Here is a 16,720-nt window from a genome sequence, read left to right as displayed (position 1 = left end):
AAGTGGGAGCACCTGGGTGGCCCAGTCAGTTAAGTGTCTGTCTTCAGCTCAGGTCATGATCTCAAGGGTCCTGGGATTGAGCCCCATATTCAGCTCCCTGCTCAGCGGGGAGTCTGCTTCTTCCTCTTCCTCTTTTGTCCTTTCCCATCACCTGATTCCCCACTCGTGCTCCCTCTCTTTCTCTCAAATAAATAAAATCTAAGAAAAAATGTTAAAAAAAAAAAAAAGTGGAGCCTGAAGATGTGACTGAACTGTTACAATCTCATGATAAAACTTGCTTTTTATGGATGAGCAAAGAAAGTGGTTTCTTGGGATGGAATCTACTCTTGAAGATGCTGCAAAGATTGATGAAATAACCAACAAAAGATTTAGAATATTACATGAACTTCATTGATAAAGCAGCAGCAGAGTTTGAGAAGATTGACTCCGATTTGGAAAGTACTACTACTGTGGTAAGTAAAATGTTATTAAAAAGGGTCACATGCTACAGAGGAATCATTCATGCAAGTAAGAGAAAATCAGTGTCTTATTTTAAGAAATTGCTCCAGCCACCCCAAACTTCATCAATCACTGTGCTGACCAGGCAGGAGCCATCAACATCGAAACAAGACTCTCCACCAGCAAAAAGATTGTGACTCGCTGAAAGCTGAGATGATGGCTAGCATTTTGTAGCAATAAAGTACAGTTAACCACTGAACAACTAATGTTTGAACTACATGGGCCCAGCTATGAGTTTTTTATAAATATAGTACAATACGGAAAGGTATTTTCTCTTCCTTATGACTTTCTTAATAACATTTTCTTTTCTGTAGCTTACTTTATTGTAAGAACACAATACATGAAATAGGGGTACGTAGGTGGCTCATTCAATTGGGTGTCCAACTCTTGATTTGGCTCAGCTTATGATCTCAGGGTTGTAAGATCAAGCCCTGTGTTGGGCTCTGTGCTCAGTGGGAAGTCTGCTTGAAATTCTCTCTCTCCCTCTGCTCTGCTCCTCCCCCTCCCCCTCTGCCTTGTCCCAACACTTGCTCTAAAATAAACAAATCTTAAAAAAAAAAAACACAGCACATAACATATATACAAAATATGTGTTAATCAACTGTTTCTATTATTGGTAAGGCTTCCAATCAACAGTACACTATTAGTAGTTAAGTTATATGCAGACTTTCAACCATGCAGGTGGTTGGCACCCCAACCCCTGTGTTATTCAGAGTCCACTGTATTGTTTAACCTGTCTACATATTTTTTATGCATAATGCTACTGCACACTTAATAGACTACAGTATAGCATAAACATAAATTTTATATGTACTAAGAAATCAAAATTTTCACTTTGCTCACTTCATTGTGACATTCACTTTATTGCAGAATGGAATAAATCTGCATCATCTACAAGGTATGCCTGTACAGCACAGATATCACAAACACCAACACTAGAAATGTAAAAACCAACTACTCTTATGTTGTATGAATGAGTACTTATTGCTTGGAACAAAATTTCTAACAAAGTAGCAAATATATATTCAAAAACTGCTATTCTCAAATGGTTTAGATGGAATACCATATGATGGTGAACTGTGCTAGATAATTCGAGAGGAATCTAGTGATGACATAGATACCAAAGTTGAAAAAGTATACAGAGGCATAAAATTTCATGAAATGAGAGCAGGAAAAGAGTGATCTTTATAAAATAAAATATTATCATATATTTAAAATACATGTGTGTGACTAAAATAAGCAGAACAAGTCTTAAAAATTCCGATTCCAGGGACGCCTGGGTGGCTCAGCGGTTTAGCGCCACCTTCCACCCAGGGTGTGATCCTGGAGACCCGGGATTGAGTCCCATGTCGGGCTCCCTGCATGGAGCCTGCTTCTCCCTCTGCCTGTGTCTCTGCCTCTCTCTCTCTCTCTCTCTCTCTCTCTCTCTCTCTCCGTCTCTCATGAATAAATAAATAAATAAAATCTTAAAAAAAAATTCCGATTCCAACTTAGTACCCTAATGATCTTGGACACATTACTTAAATTCTGCTCTTATCTATGAAATAGATATATTAACTATATTTCATTGAGTTATTATAAGAATTAAAGGATAAAATACTAAGAAGTTAAAGGATAAAAATGCATATATGAAGTACCAGGCAAGGTGCCTGTCACACAGTAAGAATTTAATAAATGTGAATTCCCTTTCCTCTCCCTTCCCTGTTCTACCCTTAATCCTAGTACTGAATGTTACAAGTGTTACAACAAATTAAGACTTTTTTTTTCTTCTTTATGATAGCTTTTCAGTTACCAACCCTTCCCCAAGGCAAATATACAAAGTCTTTCAGGTTTCCCATGGAACATGGCATCAAGATCTTCCTGGCTACCTTCTTTAAAGTTTAGCCTTAAATGCCATCCAAACTGTCAAAGCCCTGCTAAAAACACAATAGCAAAAAAAAAATGTACACAGTATTAAATATATAATCTAACTAGGACAAAATTGAATAGGACTATTATTTCCCATAATCTGCATATAAAAAAACATAGTTTCTGATCTAAGCATACTAAATGTAACTATAACTTTGTAAACTAGAACATGAAACTTGACACAAGGTAAACTGATATCAGAACCCATTCAAATAAGCTGAAATGCTAACGTACTAGGAGGATGTGCAAATTTCCAGGATATCTTTTGATAAATGTTCCTATTTTAAGAAGAACGAACATGATCACTTAGGTCAGATAGGCAACTCATCTCTTCTGATAAAGTGAGTTAAAAGGCTGTTTCAGGGCAACCTGGGTGGCTCAGCAGTTAAGCGCCGCCTTCAGCCCAGGGCCTGATCCTAGAGACCCCAGGATTGAGTCCTGCGTCGGGCTCCCTGCATGGAGCCTGCTTCTCCCTCTGCCTGTGTCTCTGCCTCTCTCTCTCTCTCTCTCTCATGAATGAATGAATAAAATCTTTAAAAAAAAAAAAAAAAAAGAAGAAGAAGAAGGAGGAGGAGGAGGAGGAGGCTGTTTCAGAGACTGTGGGAAAGAAAGCAATCAAGAGGAAAGAGGAAGTTAGTTCTGGGGTTAGGTAGGCTATTCTATAGTTTACATTACAAAGGTCAAAGGAGGACTCTGATAAAAGGGAAAACAAAAATAATAGCATGAAGTATTATCAAAGAATATTCTCCCAAAAATATATTTATTCAACCTTGTTTCTTTCTCAAACGTATTATTTCCACTAATGGGCAATATTTTATAGCCATTAAAAAAATGACAACTACAATAAGCACAAAAAAGATATATGTATAAGAATATTACCTTAAAAAAAAAGAGAAAAAAAAGAATATTACCTTAGACACTGTCATTATCAGTAACAGGATAAAACCAAAGACAATCTAAATGTCCATCAACAGGGATAAGTTAAATAAATTATAGTACTCCATATAATTTAATATTATATAGTCATTAAAAGAACAAGGTTGGGATGGCTGGGTGGCTCAGTGGTTGAGCATTTGCCTTCAGCTCAGGGCGCGACCCAGAGTCCCAGAATCGAGTCCCACATCGGGCTCCTTGAGGGGAGCTTGCTTCTCCCTCTGCCTGTGTCTCTGCCTCTCTCTCTGTGTCTCTCATGAATAAATAAATAAAATCTTTAAAAAATATATTTTTTCTTTCTAAGTTCAAGAAAAAAATCCAATTCCAGTTTTAAACGTTTTATTTGATATAATTATGATGCTTTAAGAGAGTCTTTAATGTGATTTCCTTAAACTTATTATGAAGCCCCAACAAGACCAGAACTTTACTATGCCAGAGGATTTATCTGGTCTTAAGAATACAAAGGAGGGACGCTTGGGTGGCTCAGCGGTTTAGCACCTGCCTTCGGCCCAGGGCATGATCTTGGGAGTCCCAGGATGGAGTCTTGCATCGGGCCTGCGTGGAGCCTGCTTCTCCCTCTGCCTGTGTCTCTGCCTCTCTCTCTGTGTCTCTCATGAATAAATAAATAAAATCTTAAAAAAAAAAAAAAATCCAAAGGAAAGAGCACACAACTATTTAAAAAGGTATTTTCGGGCAGCCCGGGTAACTCAGCCGTTTAGCACCGCCTTCAGCCCAGGACCTGATCCAGGAGACCCAGGATCCAGTCTCACATCAGGCTCCCTGCCTGGAGCCTGCTTCTCCCTCTGCCTGTATCTCTGCCTCTCTCTCTCTCTGTCTCTCATGAATAAATAAATAAAATCTTGGGATCCCTGGGTAGCGCAGTCGTTTAGCGCCTGCCTTTGGCCCAGGGCGCGATCCTGGAGACCCGGGATTGAATCTCACGTCAGGCTCCCTACATGGAGCCTGCTTCTCTCTCTGCCTATGTCTCTGCCTCTCTCTCTCTCTCTCTCTCTCTCTCTCTCTCTCTATCATGAATAAATAAATAAAATCTTAAAAGAAAAAAGAAAAAGAAAATATTTTAAAAATAAAATTAGAAAAAAGAGATCCCTGGGTGGCTCAGCGGTTCGGTGCCTGCCTTTGGCCCAGGGCCTGATCCTGGAGATCCGGGATCAGGTCCCATGTCGGGGTCCCATGTCGGGCTCCCGGCATGGAGCCTGCTTCTCCCTCTGCCTGTGTCTCTGCCTCTCTCTCTCTCTCTCTATCATGAATAAATAAATAAAATATTAAAAATAAATAAAAAATAAAATAAAATAAAATAAAAAGGTATTTTCTCATAATGCCCATCTTCATAGGTCTTTATATATACACATATATTTCCTTGCAAATAAAGGGTTACTTTCAGTCCAAAATTTCACTCCCATCTAAATACATCTGTCTGGGATGCCCGGGTGGCTCAGCGGTTGAGGTCATAATCCTACAATCCCAGGATCAAGTCCTGCATCGGGCTCCCTGCATGGAGCCTGCTTCTCCCTTTGCCTGTGTGTCTGCCTCTCTGTGTCTCTCATGAATAAATAAAAAAAAATATTTAAATAAATAAATACATACATACATACATATATATATACATCTGTCTTTGGGATGCCTGGGTGGCTCTTGGTTTCCACTTGGGTCATGACATCCGAGTCATGGGATCAAGCTCCTTTCAGACTCAGTGCAGTTTGCTTGGGATTCTCTCCTTCTACCTCTGTCCCTCTTCCTGCTAGCAAGTGTGCACTCTTTCTCTCTCTAAAATAAATAAATAAAATCTTTTAAAATAATCTATCTTTGATAAAATTTCTACTATTTCATAGGCATGAAAGATTTCAGCATCATTTCAGACTAGCCAAAAGGAAGTAAACTATAACCTGTCACAGTTCATATAACACACATGACAGATAATCTTCAATGACATTTGCTGCATGTGTAATTCTTTAGTCTGGCTTTCAAAGACCATGCTCTAGTAAAACTGGCCTAATCATGCCCCAGACTTAACTCACCTTTCAAGTGTAGCTTTCCCTTCCTATCTCAGCTGAAGTGATATTCACCTCATTCTAGCTATTATACTCAATGTCTTCTTGGTTTTCCTTTTGCCACTCTTGCACCTCTTCCAATCTATTCTCCAAGGGGAGTAAACTTTTAAGAACTCTTCATATGTCATACAAAGGCTCTTTCATCTTTGGCCTCAACCCTCATCTCTCTCTACTCCTTTCCCCACTGCCAAAATCTACTGCAGACACAGAGAACTACTTATAGAGCTCTACTCACACTTCAATGCCTTCAACAGGTAATATTCTTTCTCCCTGACTTCTTCTACATAGCTCTCTCAGTAATCATCTCACAGGGGAAGTGTCCTCTGACCCCTCAATCTCCTTTTTGTGTATGTGCTTTGATAATGCTTGCACAAATCTCTGCTGTTACAGTAATTACACAGTATTTCAACTGTTGTTTATCCATCTCTTTCATTGGACTATGAGCTCTGTAAGGACTTAGACTCAAACTTACCTCCAAATGAATTGTGGCATACAAATTTCAATATGAATCAAAATTTACAGTAGATAAAAAAGACAATAGGCCATTCATTCCATACTTTTATGTAAAAGCATATTAATTTTTCATTCACTCAGTCAACATTTATTTAGTACTTACTAGGTGACAGACACTATGCCAAACCCTAGAGAGTTGGTGATGACAAAACAGACATATACACAAAAAGTACAAAAAGAATTCTGAGAGTATATAGTCCAAATTGTTAAAATTGGCCATTAACTTTTAGGAACTAGGGAAGATATGAAAAATTTATATCTTAAAAAAAAAAACAAGAAAAATTTATATCTTTTCCTTTAAAATAACCTATTTCCCTATTTTTCCTTAATGAAAATGCATTAATTTTATAATCACACACACACACACACACACACACACACGAGGTGTCCTCACAAATTACAAATTCCTACCAATCAGCAGAAATACAATACCCAAGGTAAACAATGTATAAATTTGTGGATCATAGCTAATGTGATAGCAAAACAATTTTTGAGAACTTTCAGATTTAAGATTTTTTTTAAGATTTTATTTATTTATTCATGAGAGACACACACAGAAAGAAAGAGAGAGAGAGAGGCAGAAACACAGGCAGAGGGAGAAGCAGGCTCCATGCAGGATGCCCAATGCGGGACTCAATCCCGGGATCTCTATCCCGGATCATGCCCTGGGCTGAAGGGAGGCACTAAACCTCTGAGCCATCCAGGCGTCCTGAACTTTCAGATTCTAATTATAGAATTCTAATATAGGGATCCCTGGGTGGCGCAGTGGTTTAGCGCCTGCCTTTGGCCCAGGGCGCGATCCTGGAGACCGAGGATCGAATCCCACGTCGGGCTCCCGGTGCACGGAGCCTGCTTCTCCCTCTGCCTGTGTCTCTGCCTCTCTCTCTCTCTCTCTGTGTGACTATCATAACTAAAAAAAAAAAAAAAAATTTTAAACTTATAAAAAAAATAATTCTAATATAAATAAATAATATACAGAGGCAAAACTAAAATATGCAAAAATACTTCAGAATTTCCACAGTGCCTACTTTTGAAAAAAGATCCCATGCAAATAGTCCAAGGAAACCATCAACCACAACATCAATACCACCAATTTCCACATTGCAGAAAGAAAATTATGTCATTGTATTTCAATTAATGCAGAAGAGAGGGGATCCCTGGGTGGCTCAGCAGTTTAGCGCCTGCCTTTGGCCCAGGGCACGATCCTGGAGTCCCGGGATCGAGTCCCACGTCGGGCTCCTGGCATGGAGCCTGCTTCTCCCTCTGCCTGTGTCTCTGCCTCTCTCTCTCTCTCTCTCTCTCTCCCTCTATGTCTACCATAAATAAATAAATAAATAAATAAATAAATAAATAAATAAATAAATAAATAAATAATCTTTAAAAAAAATAATGCAGAAGAGAATACATCCTTTATACAATTTATTCAGGAGACAAATTAATAAATAACATATTTTATCTGTATAATGATTTACAGTTTATAGTTCACAAAGTACTTTGACCATCAAAATAGTTCTCTTTTCTTGTTCCCACTAGAAAGATAAAAGTGAAGGAGTAAAATGGAGAAGGCCTTTCTAACTATGACTCAAAATCCAAAAGCCATAAAAGATTAAGATATTTGTCTACTTAAAAAAAGAAAAATTGGTCTACATAAAAATGCACCTAAATCTAAAAGTTTTGCAGGGAAATAAAGTAAGTCACAAGACATATACCAAAATGGGAAAATATCTGTAATACATAATACATACCACAGAAAAAAACCTATGACATATATATGAATTATATAAAATATATATGTGTGCATGTATATATATGTATAATATGTAAAGAGAGACATAGAAATCAACAGAAAAGAGACATATGACAACAAAAAATAAGAATTTAAACAGGCAGCTTACAGAAAATGAAATATGAATAACTAGAGCACCTGGGTGGCTCAGTCAGGTTTAGTGTCAACACTTGGTTTTGGCTCAGGTGGTGCTCTGAGAGTCATGGGATCTAGCCCCAAGTTGGGCTCTGTGCTCAGTGTGGAGTCTGCTTGTCCCTCTCATTCTCCTCCCACTCACTTACTTGTGTGTGCTCTCTCTCAAATAAATAAATAAATAAATAAATAAATAAATAAATAAATAAAAAAAATATTTTTTAAAAAAGAAATATGAATAACATAAAACGATGCTTAACTTTAACATAATTTTCTAAAACTTAAAACTACTCTGAGGTACCACTTTTCTCTGTCAGACCGGCAAAAATTCAACTTTGATAACAGCAAAGTACAGTATTAATAATGCTGATCTTAGAGCTAGAGTACTTAGTTTGAATTTTTGCCATAGTACTCATATGCTTTAGGTAAGTCTCTTAAATTCTACTTTGATAACAGCAAAGTACAGTATTAATAATGCTGATCCTAGAGCTAGAGTACTTAGTTTGAATTTTTGCCATAGTACTCATATGCTTTAGGTAAGTCTCTTAAATTCTCTTCAATTTATTCACATGAAAAAGAGAGATAATGATTAGTCTCCCCCTGTGCTCTCCCCTCTTCAAATAAAGATTTTCAAAAAGTTTCAAAAAAGGGATATTAGTAAATTTTTTTAAAGATTTATTTATTTATTTATTCATGAGAGGCAGACACAGGCAGAGGGAGAAACAGGCTCCCTGTAGGGAGCCTGATGCGGGACTCTATCCCAGACCCCAGGGATCATGCCCTGAGCGAAAGCCAGACTCTCAGCCACTGAGCCACCCAGGCATTCTGGGATATTAGTAAGATTAAATGAATATATATAAAGTATTTTGAATAATATCTGCACTTAGTAAGCACCTAAGTATTACCTATGATATAGCTAATGTTGGTGAGTGAACAGGCAATGTATATTAGAACAACTTTAAGCAAAGCAATTTGGCAATATTTCATAGTTATAAATGCATATATTCTTTGACTTATAAATCCCACTTTTTGGGCAGCCCGGGTAGCTCAGCAGTTTAAATAAAATCTAAATCAATCAATCAACCCCACTTTCTGGGGTGCTTGGGCGGCTCAGTCAGTTAAGAACCTGCTTTCAGATCAGGTCATGATCCTAGAGTCCTCGGGTCAACCCCCGCCTGGAGTTCCCTGCTCTCCCTCTGCCCCTCCCTCCACTTGTGCTCTCTCTCAAGTAAATAAAATCTTTAAAAAAAAAAAAAAAAAAAAGATCTTATTTATTTATTCATGAGAGTAAATGCCTCTCTTTTTTTTCCTCTCTTCACAGAGAGAGAGGCAGAGAAACAGGCAGAGGGAGAAGCAGGCTCCCCATGGAGAGCCTGATGCCGAACTCGATCCCAAGACCCCAGGACCACGATCAGAGCCAAAGGCAGACGCCCAACCACTGAGCCACCCAGGGTCCCATCAAGTAAATAAAATCTTAACAAAAAAAAAAAAGAAAAGAAAAGAAAGAAAAAGAAACCCAGTTCCTGCCAATTTATAACTACCCTTGCACACATGTAAAACGACCTATGTTCAAGATACGACATATATCTTCCTTACAGAATTGTTTATAATATAAAAAACCTGGAAGTAATACAAATGTCCAACAATAAGGAACCAAATAAATTATGATAGAGTATTCAATGGAATACTATGCAAGTGTTTGTGTATTTGTTTTTTTATTTGAGAGAAAGAAAGAGCAGGGGGGAGGGGAAGAGGGAGAGGGAGAGGGAGAGAATCTCAAACAGACTACCTGCTATACCTGCTAAGTGTGTAGCCTGACTTGGGGATGGATTCCATGACCCTGAGATCATGACCTAAGCCAAAACCAAGAGTTGACCACTCAACCTACTGAGCCACCCAGGTACCCCTCCCTGCTCCCTCTCTTTAAAAACAAGGGTGGGGGAGGGGAATAAGGTACACCTAGCTGGTTCAGTCAGTGGAGTGTGTGACTTTTGATCTCAGGTGAGTTTGAGCCCCATGCTGGGCACAGAGCTTACTTTAAAAAAAAAATAAGAAAAAATAAGATTATATATTCATATTTGTAATCATTTGCCTAAAGGAAGTCTAAAAGAATATAGAGAAACTAAGTAGGAGTGCCTGGCTGGTTCAGCCAGTAGAGCATGCAATTTGATCTCAGGGTCCTGAGTTCAAGCCCCACATTAATCATGAAGGAAGGAAGGAAGGAACAAATAGCAAAAGTTGGGAGGGGGGTATGGAACTGGGAGGATAGGGGATAGGCACAGGAGTGAGACTTTCACTGTTTATATAAAATATATAAATATGAGGATCCCTGGGTGGCGCAGCGGTTTGGCGCCTGCCTTTGGCCCAGGGCGCGATCCTGGAGACCCAGGATCGAATCCCACGTCAGGCTCCCGGTGCATGGAGCCTGCTTCTCCCTCTGCCTGTGTCTCTGCCTCTCTCTCTCTCTCTGTATGACTATCATAAATAAATAAATAATAAAATAAGAAAAAATTTTAAAATATATATATATATAAATATGAAAATTTATTTAACCATTTGAATGTATTACCTATTCAAAGATTAAATAAAAAAAACTAAAAAATAAATAAAAAATAAATAAATAAATTAAAAAAAAAATAAATCCAAATAAATAAATAAAACAATCTCACAGAGGATAAGAAATTTGCCTACAATCATTTAACTAATAATAAAGTTGATTATATTTAGGACTTTTTTTTTCCTTATATCAAACCTGCCTTTCTAAAATTTTTAGGAATGGAAGATTTTAAAATTATCACAAATAATTTTATTTTATTTTATTTTTTTATTTTTTTAATATTTTTATTTATTTATGATAGTCACACAGAGAGAGAGAGACGCAGAGACATAGGCAGAGGGAGAAGCAAGCTCCATGCACCGGGAGCCCAACGTGGGATTCGATCGCGGGACTCCAGGATCGCGCCCTGGGCCAAAGACAGGTGCTAAACCGCTGCGCCACCCAGGGATCCTATTTTTTTTTTTTTTATTTTAAAAAGGGGTCCTGGGATCCCTGGGTGGCGCAGCGGTTTGGCGCCTGCCTTTGGCCCAGGGCGTGATCCTGGGGACCCGGGATCGAATCCCACATCGGGCTCCCGGTGCATGGAGCCTGCTTCTCCCTCTGCCTGTGTCTCTGCCTCTCTCTCTCTCTCTCTTTCTCTGTGACTATCATAAATAAATAAAGATTAAAAAAAAAAAAACTATCCATTCAGGATACATAAGTTTTTAAAAATAAATAAATAAATAAATAAATAAATAAATAAATATAAAAATAAAAATAAAAGGGGTCCTGCCTGGCTCAGTTGGTGGAACATGTGACTCTTGATCTCAGGGCCCTGAGTTTGAGCCCCAAATTAAGGCCTAGAGCTTACTTTTAAAAAAATGGGGTTGGGGGGGCACACCTGGGTGGCTCAGTGAGGTAAGTGTTAGTTAAGCATCTGTCTTTGGCTCAAGTCAAGATCTCAGGATCCTGGGATCCAGCCTCTCAATATCCAACCAACCAACCAGCTCCCTGCTCAGTAAGGAGTCTGCTTTCTCTTCCTCTCCCTCTCCCCACACTCATGTGGGCTCGCTCTCTCTCTCTCTCTCTCTCTCTCAAACAAATAAAATCCTTTTTTAAAAAAGCAATTAAAAGGGATCCCTGGGTAGCTCAGTGGTTTACAAGCCCTGCCTTCAGCAGAGGGTGTGATTCTGGAGTCCTGGGATGGAGTCCCATATCGGGCTCCCTGCAGGGAGCAGGCTTCTCCCTCTGCCTGTGTCTCTGCCTCTCTCTCTATGTCTCTCATAAATAAAAAATAAAATTTTTAAAAAGCAATTAAAAATTTAATTATCACAAGTAGGCCTCTCTCTGAAACAACCACCCACTCTGAGTGCTCAGCAAAAATAATCCTAGTGAGACCATACTGAAGTAATCTCCATATGATGACTTGGAAAATAGTATAATACCATTGTTGGTCTGAAACATTCAGCATCACCCACACTATACATTGTAATAACTGGGCTTCATTTACTGGAAGGAGATGAAATTCTTATAAAAGCCCTTATCATAGGTTTCAAATTCCAACACAATGCTCATTTTGCTGAACAATGAAGTATACAACATTAAGAATATATCTAAAAACACTTTCACATAGGGAAAAAAAAAAAAAACATTAAAGCAAGTCAGCTTTCTACTTTAAGTAAGCCAGAGAATAAGTACACATAAATATGTAATTTTCCTTTTACAATTAATATAAACACAAAATGTTATTTGGGATTCTGGGGTGGAGAGTCCCTAGCTTAGCCTCTCAACACCTACATTTTTAAACAGAATTAAACAGGCCCACCATATACCAAATCTCAAAAGATCTGTATTTGAGACCATTCCAAATATACATCTGTATGAGAGAATAATACATCATAGATCCAGGGCACAGGAACTCAACATTAATTCACACAAACATCTGTATTACCTAGTACTATTTTCTAACAAGTAATAGGGAACCTCCAGTTCAATCCTGGGTCCCTCAGTTCTGAGCAGCCCCACCTATAGAACCCAGTACCTCCTCTACTCCATTTCCTGAGATCATACTGGGCAATTATGACATCCATACCAATGACATATTCAACATACTTCACAGCCCTGTAACCTCTCATTACTTCAATAACCTATACTTCCATTCCCCTTCAACTGCACTACGGCAGTTATACCCTGCTGGTTTTTGGGGGTTTTCTTTTTTTTTTTTTTTTTTTATTTATGATAGTCACACAGAGAGAGAGAGAGAGGCAGAGACACAGGCAGAGGGAGAAGCAGGCCCCATGCACTGGGAGCCCAACGTGGGACTCAATCCCGGGTCCCTAGGACCGCACCCTGGGCCAAAGGCAGGCGCCAAACCGCTGCGCCACCCAGGGATCCCTTTTTGGGGTTTTCTTACCTTGAAATATTGAACTCTTGAACTCTCAGCTGTCCTATTCTATATTTCTTTATTATTTTTTAAAATAATTTATTTATTCATTCCTGACAGACACAGAGAGAGAGAGGCAGAGACATAGGGAGAGGGAGAAGTGGGCTCCCCAAAGGGAGCCCAATGTGGGACTGGATCCCAGGATCATGCCCTGAAACAAAGGCAGACAGTCAACCACTGAGGCACCCAGATGCCCCTCTTTATTATTTTTAGTAATCTCTACACCAAATGTGGAGCTCAAATTCACAACCCCTAGATCAAAAGCCCCACACTCCTCCTCCTCCTACTTGACTCAGCCAGGCACCCCTCCATTCTATATTTCTTAAAGAAACTGGTCCTTAACCACATTTTTTTTAATTTTTTTTTTTTTTTAATTTAAGACACACACAGAGAGAGAGGCAGAGACACAGGTAGAGGGAGAAGCAGGCTCCCTGCGGGGAGCCTATGCGGGACTTGATCCCAGGATCCTGGGATCATGACCTGAGGCAAAGGCAGATGCTCAACCACTGAGCCACCCAGGTGCCCCTTCAACTACATGTACCATAGTGGGGGAAAAAAAAAAAAAAAAAAAAAAAAAGAGGTGTCAGGGCTAGACAGATTTTGTTCAAATTCTTGCCTACAGTTTTCTCAGTTGTCAAAGAGGAATACTGATACCTATACCACAAGGCTGTTGTGATCCATAAAGCATCTTAACAGAACCTGACATAGAGCATATTTTCAATAAAGATGTTACTTACCATCAGCTCTCTTTCACAATCACACTTGCTCAAAGAGTAATTTTACTCACTGCCTTCCATTTATTCCTCAGTCCTTCATGATCTATTGCTATCATTGCCACTGTTGCACAATTCAAAGTATCTTTCGGAGGAAACAAATGATCTTCTAATTGCTAAATTCAGTGGTTTCATTCTAATCCTCATTCTACTCAGCCTTTGCAGCACCTGACAGTGACGGTCATCCTGTCCCATTTTGAAACCCTCTTCCTTTGATTTCTATTATAATGTTATCCTGTTATTCTTGTCCCATTCCTTTAACCTCGCTTTCTCAGTCTCTCTTACCCTTCAAACAATGATGTTGCTCCTGGCTCCCCTCTTCTTTCAGTATTACCATCCCATATTAAGTCTTCAAATATCCCTGTTATACTCTCTGTTGACCCTCTCTCCCAATTTTTAGACCTAATTTCTAGCAAACCAGAGTCTCCCAATTTTTAGACCCAAGTTTCCAGCAAACCACAGTGATATCTGAAAAACATCTCAAATTAGGGATGTTTGTGTGCCCCAGGGGTTGAGCATCTGCCTTTGGTTCAGGTCATGAACCCCGGGTCCTGGGATCAAGTCCCACAGGGTTCCCTGCAGGGAGCCTACTTCTCTCTCTGCCTATGTCTCTGCCTCTCTGTGTGCCTCTTATGAATAAATAAATGAAATCTTAAAAAAAGAAAGAAAAAAAAAACCCTACCAATGCATCCCACCAACGAAACCAGAAACCACCCAATAACCCTCTCAACTCTGGAAACCTCATGGAATTGAAACCTGGAACTGCACACCATTCTCTTCATTTCCCTACCACTATTCCAGTTCATCCTCTCTGACCTGGATTAGCACACTGGTTTCCTGCCCACCTAGGCTTTCTGCCTCAACCCTGCCTTCACTTTCAATTCTTCCTCCACATTTTCACCAGAGATAATCAATCATACCAAACTCCTGCTTACAAAACCCTCAGTGGTGGCGGGGCACCTGCGTGGCTCAGCAGTTGAGCGGCTTTGGGCTCAAGGCGTGATCCCGGGGTCCTGGGATCCAGTACCTACCAGACTCCCTGCATGGAGCCTGCTTCTCCCTCTGCCTGTGTCTCTGCCTCTCTTTCTGTGTCTCTCATGAATAAACAAATTACATCTTAAAAAAAAAAAAAAAAAAAAAAAAACCCTTCAGTGGTTCCCCATTCGTACAGAATAAAGTCCAAATTCTTCAGCAAGGTTTTCTCAGAGTTATAAAAGGAAAGGTCTTTAAATCACACAAACATGGGTTTCATTTCTAACTAAATCTAAACAACTGGCTTAATCTGGAGTCTTCCAAGCGAAGGGTAAAAGGCAGAGGAGGGAAAAGGATGGGAGGAGGGATGACAGGAGAAGAGAGAAGAGCGAGGCGGTAGTGTCTTGGGACGCGGGTGGGGGTGTGGGGAGTCCCTTCTAACGCAGAAGGGGCAAGTTTCCAGGGAAGAGTGTGTTTGAGAAAAGTCAAGTGAGGGAGTCCAGATCTCTGAGGGACAAGGGAGCCCCTCAGTGTGGAGCTGGAGCCATCTGAAACGAGTTCCCCGAGAAAATGAGGGCTTCCTGAGTCTCCGAAGTGAGAAAAGCCCCTGAGAGGAGTCAAGGACCAGGTCCCTGATACGAAGGAACTTCTAATGGGCTCCCGGCCTCGGAGGCGAGAAAGCGAGGGTAGGGGTGGGGGCTGCCCGGGACCCTGACGAAGGTGGAAAGGGAAGAGACAGGGGCCGAAGGGGTCCTGTCGGTGCTGAGACCCTAGCGCCAGGACTCCGGAGCCGCGGCGTGTGGGAGCCGCGCGCGGGCCGGGCGCCCGCAGTTTGTGCCCGACGCGCTCTCTCGGCGTTACCTGAGGCGGGACTGAGCAGCCGGAGGGGTGACTGCGCGGGCGGGAGGCGGAGGCAGCAGCAAAGCGGGAGCATAGTAGCCCTCACTGCTCGGAGGCGGCAGAGGCTCAGCCTGCGGAGGTGGTGCGGGTCCCTCGCGCAGAAGCCAGCGACTCGGCGGAACTAGCGGCGGCGAAGGACGAGGAGGCTACTGCCATGGCCCCGCAGTCGGGGCCGTTCCCCCCGTCTGCTTGGCGGGGCCAGGAGGGAGATCCCGACCGCGGGCCAGGGGAGGCAGCAGAATCTCCGCTGAGCTCCGCGGCTGCGAGCGACTGAAACGCCTGCCCAGCCAGGCAGGGGGCCTGGGGGCGGGGCCTGAGGTGAGCACGCCCCTCTCCTCAAGCCTCCGAACAGCCAATCTATCGCCAATCCTTGATACACGAGCTGGCGGAATTACCCAATTAGCATTAGGAATGCCACGTGGTATGAGGGGGACTCAATGGGCGTCGGGGAAAGCCAATCAACAGCCCCAAGCGCCAACTCGGGAGGACGAAGAGAACCAATAGGAAGGAAGAGGAGGTTAAAAACAGAGGTGGTAGTGTGTTGGGAAGGCGGAACCAAGGAGGAGGGAATACACCTGGGGGAAACCCAAGTCCCGGAGCCTCCGAAGAGGGGGCAGTAAACTCGAGAGGGACCAATCAAAATGCCAAACACATAAACGATAGGTAATTAATAAAGCTAACCGAAAATGGATTCGACTGACGCGGCTTCTCGGTTGGTGAGGGGTATAGCTAAGTGAGGACTACCTGAATATATGAACGCAGAATCCTGCAGGACCTCAGTATAGTGTAGAGGGAAAACTGATAAATCTAAACTACTGGAGATACTAAGAGTAATGGGTAGGGTTAAAATACTGAGGCAACTATTCATCTAGACTAAGATTCGATTTGGCGAAGGCTTCCTGGACATAACACTTGGGCTGGCTTGAAAACTTAAGTTTTGTTTTGTTTTTTAAGATTTTATTAATTTATTCATGATAGAGAGAGAGGCAGAGACACAGGCAGAGGGAGAAGCAGGCTCCATGGCAGAAGCCCGACGTGGGACTCGATCCTAGGACTCCAGGATCTAGCCCTGGGCCAAAGGCAGGCGCTGAACGGCTGAGCCACCCAGGGATCCCGAAAACTGAAGATTTTTAAAGAGCTGGGTAGGGAGTAAGAATTCTGTTCAACCGTTCAACATGTGCATTTCCCTCCTCATGCTTTTCATATACATGAACTTCAGGTGCTCATAATCTCTCGCCTGGGTAGATTGGAACAGGG

General features: G+C 41.2%; 1 protein-coding gene across 3 annotated transcripts in view; it reads right to left on the bottom strand.

Annotated features, from left to right (window-relative positions):
* The window catches only part of TESK2 (testis associated actin remodelling kinase 2), a 143,025-nt gene extending 127,242 nt beyond the window's left edge, over positions 1 to 15,783 (bottom strand). Inside the window, exon 1 of one of the 3 annotated variants that reach the window (XM_025991953.2) lies at positions 15,425 to 15,783. The gene's annotated coding sequence lies outside the window, so the exon portion shown is untranslated. The remainder of the gene's footprint in view (positions 1 to 15,424) is intronic. The other 2 variants (XM_025991954.2, XM_025991956.2) reach the window with 2 other exon arrangements.
* Positions 15,784 to 16,720: the final 937 nt, after the last annotated feature.

This window comes from Vulpes vulpes, chromosome 10 (assembly GCF_048418805.1).
Source record: "Vulpes vulpes isolate BD-2025 chromosome 10, VulVul3, whole genome shotgun sequence".
Classification (NCBI taxonomy): Eukaryota; Metazoa; Chordata; class Mammalia; order Carnivora; family Canidae; genus Vulpes; species Vulpes vulpes.
The sequence above is the reverse complement of the archived record's forward strand: the minus strand, read 5'-3'. Positions and strand labels throughout refer to the sequence as shown.